Genomic DNA, 3,709 nt, shown 5'->3' on the forward strand with positions numbered 1-3,709 from the left:
TGAGAAAATGCAACTGATGAGAAACTAAGTGAGAAAATGAAAATGAGAAATGGGAAATGGAAACTGAATGAGAAAATGTCACTTACACCCTACCAACAGGTAAACAAATGTGAGTTCCCCTCTGTTCCCTTGGATGGTAGATACCTGAACCAAGAACTCAAGGATGGGACAGATACTTCCTTTGTTACCAAGAGCTGGGGGACGGGGGCGGGGGGGGGGGGGGGCAAGGAGCACTGAATCAAGATCTAGTGTACGTTTTTTTAATTTAATGTTTAAAAAGCAAATTATAAAATATAACACAACCTGCTCCCCAGGAACAGAGCGCTCAGCTTTTCCTGCCAAAAGCTCAGCCCAAGAGCACGCAGGCGGTCTTCTCAACACACAATTACTGCAGCAGCTTCCCGGCCTGACAACGCTCCGGGCACAGCCTCCTGCCCCAGCTAGGAGGAGAGCTTCAATACTGTTTCCGTCTGTGCTATTTGAGAAAAACAAAAGGGTCAAATAAAAGGCAAGCATTCTCCTCTGCTAGGGAGTCCCCTGGAAAAGAAAAAACAGTGATTCAGACACCCCTGGTGGTAACAGTGGGGGCAGCAGTCATGCAGTGATGTGGCAAAGGCTCGCAGCCAGAAGACCTTGGCAGCAATGGCAGCTCCAATGCAAGCCTGGGGGGCTGTCCCCCCCCTTTTCAAGTCAAGCAGTTCTGACCTCTCAGCTCAGTTCTCCACCATCCATAGCCTTTGGCAGGACCAGTTCTCTGGATGGAGGGAGAGGCTCTGAGAAAGTCAGTTCAAATACCCCAGGAGCTCGTGACTCGGCCCTCTGCTGCCCTCACATCTCAGGTCACAGAGAAGCTCGCTACCCAATCTCAGGTGCTCCCAGTGTGCTCTGGAGGAAGCAAACCTGGCTCCAGCCAGCCTTGGGAATGCTCCAGCTGTCAGAGTGGGAAGCTTAATGAGCTGGTGATGGAGAGAAAAATGCCCCATCATTTTAAAGCTAGACTTAATCCTGGCTGCCTAATTGTACCCAGCTGTTCCCCGACTCCCTTCCAAGCTGGTTCCCACTGTCCGATGAACGGTCCCGACTGGCTGGCCACACCGGGAAGGTGCAGGGCAGGCCAGCTAATGGTCAAATTAGATCCAAAACTCAACACAGAGAAATCCATGTCATTTAGCTGTGTGGCCCTCCTGTGCTGGCGGCAACCCACACACCCCACACCGGAAGCATGTGTCCGGTTTGGAGAAGCACATTGTACGTAAAAAGTAATACTAATAATAACACACAGCTGTGTGATTCTGGGTAGTTCAAAACACCTACTTCCAAAGATTTTACCTTAAAAAGCATCTAGAATTCAGGTTTCTCTTACAAAATCTGAAGAGTCTCCCACAGCAGGCCTGTGTTCTGTTGCTAATCAGCTGACACGGGCAGCGGCTGTCCCAGGAGGGGGTGTGAGCGTCGTTCACCGCAGTCCCCACCCTTCCCTCTTGCACTCCACCGTTGGGCCCTTGGAAACCTTTGAGTTTGTCACCCCTGGTGACAGTCTCCTGACCTAGACTTTGGTTTTTGCCATCTGTGCCATGACCCCACCAGTCCTCAGAGGGCCCTGGGCTGGGCCAGAGAAGCGGCGACAGTTAAAGGAACCAGGCCACTCACTGTGGAGGTACTTGGGGAAATGCACATGCACTCCTCTCTGGGGTGACAACCGTCCTCATCATCATTTTAAAGCTAGACTTAAAAATGTGCGCTGGCTTCCCTCCCCAGCCTGCCAGGGCAGCCTCTACCATCAACAGCGCCAGCTTGCGGAGCCCGGTGCATTCATTGCAGCCCTCAGAGGGGCTGTGACTTCTTCAGGGCCCACCCTCTCTACCAGGGCTGCCAGCCAAGCCCTTCCACGGCCGAGCTGAGTAAAGGACAAGCTGGAAGAAATCTGGTGTGTCTCAGAGGAGAAGGGGTTGGGGGGATGGGCTGGGGTGGGGAGCAGTGCTTGCTGAGCTCGTTAGGGGAAGGATGCTGGCAGGACGAGGTGCGCTCCTGCCCACCTCTAATTGCACACCCCACTTTGCCCGCTCCACTCAGCCAACCCGCAGAGCAGCCCGACGTTTAAAGATTACCAAGGCAAGTTTGTAAGGAAGCCGCTCCCTCTTTGTCTGTCCTTGGGCCAACAGCAGCAGAAGGGGTACTAATTAGAGGGTGAATTATTAGCTTCCCATGGTGCACTGCAGGGACATTAAAAATGAGGGGGCTTTGCTGCTCGCCTTTAGATGGTTGGTCTTGGTTTAATATATTCGTGTTTCTAGGGGAGCAGCAGGGGACAGTTTTTATGATTATAATTGTTGCATAATTACTGGCCTAAGGTTGCCTATTGTTAAATAAAAATGCTGAGATACTAATGTTTTATTGAACAGTACAAGGAGATAAAACTGTAATATCTTTTCCGAGCAATCGAAGCTGCTCCTTTGCTGCCTAGTGACAACGCTTAGTCAGTCGCCTTTTGGAAGAGGTGGATGGGTTCTGCCGCCTGGGCTGGGAGTCAGGTGCGAAATATTTGCTTCTGGGAGCAGGAGGGGGAAGGAGCACAAAGGAAAAGGGGCAGATGCGCCCTGACAGCCCCTGCATGTTGCAGGGGCGGGGTTAAGACCTGGGTGAACACACATGCACTCAACATGAAGGTGAGCTCTCAGCCAGATGGTCCTGGGGCAGCAGAATGCCACCAATGACCGTTCCCAGGAAGGATGCCCATTCCTGCCACAGAAACCAAAGGGACATGGAGGCAGAGATGGCGAGGGCTGCCGAGTCGGGGATGTAACCACCATGAGTGCACTGCACCACCCAACGTCCTCCCTGGGCAGCTCCCTTCTTTTCTTTGTTGTTGTTGTTGTTGTTTGCTTGTTTTAATATGGAACACTTCACGAATTTGCATGTCATCCTTGTACGGGGGCCAGGCTAATCTTCTCTGTATCGTTCCAATTTTAGTCTGTGCACTTCGGAAGCCAGCGCCCCAGGCAACTCTTAAAGCTCAGTACGTCAAGTCGCTAGGAAGGTACCTGGAACCAGCAGGTAACACATCTTTAGTATTTCTCCAATGCACCTCTTGCTCCCACGTACCAGCTCACCATCCGCAAGCGGCCGTCCCCAGGACCTCCTGACCATCTCCCTGCCTCTGGTGTCTCCTACCTGTGACCGGGCAAGGGGTGACTGCTGCCAGGAGCCGACCGCATGAAGGAAACAATACCATGTGCGTCAGCTCCGTGGCTCCACCAGGACAGAAAAGCAAAAAAAAAGAAGTGTGGGAAATGCCATTCGATTTGAGCAAAAAGTGAGTGTCTGGCCAATTTGGTCTGGCCCCTCCAGTGTCCCATCCCTCAGAGGGATGACTTGAAACTGGCCACTGTTGTCACTGTTCGCCCTGGTGTGCACAGCCAGGAAAATGGGCTGAGGGGGCAGAGCAAGTCTGAACTTCAGGAAATCACAGCGAGCGGCAGTCTCTTCCCCAGGAGAAGCCTTTCTCCCCAGACCTCCCCTAGGCCCGGCCTAACAGGGGCTCCTCGTTTGTAGCCAAGATTGTCACAGCAGGTATGAAATCAAAACCAATTTTCCTGCCTACACGTTTCTGTACGGTTCTCAGGGTGAACCTCAGTCTTGTGGAAAGAGCCCAGGGCTCCAAGGCGTCAGTCAGCCTGTGCTTTGATCCCAGCTCAGCCACCCCTCTGCA

At 52.5% G+C, this 3,709-nt stretch overlaps 1 non-coding gene across 1 annotated transcript; it reads right to left on the reverse strand.

Moving 5' to 3' along the window:
• Window positions 1-2,887: 2,887 nt before the first annotated feature.
• LOC141567756 (U6 spliceosomal RNA) lies at window positions 2,888-2,994 on the reverse strand. The gene has a single exon (XR_012490585.2). It is a non-coding gene; the product is annotated as a U6 spliceosomal RNA (small nuclear RNA).
• Between the last annotated feature and the right edge of the window lie 715 nt (window positions 2,995-3,709).

This window comes from Rhinolophus sinicus, chromosome 8, assembly GCF_057876585.1.
Source record: "Rhinolophus sinicus isolate RSI-liver-muscle chromosome 8, RSI-T2T, whole genome shotgun sequence".
Lineage (NCBI taxonomy): Eukaryota > Metazoa > Chordata > Mammalia > Chiroptera > Rhinolophidae > Rhinolophus > Rhinolophus sinicus.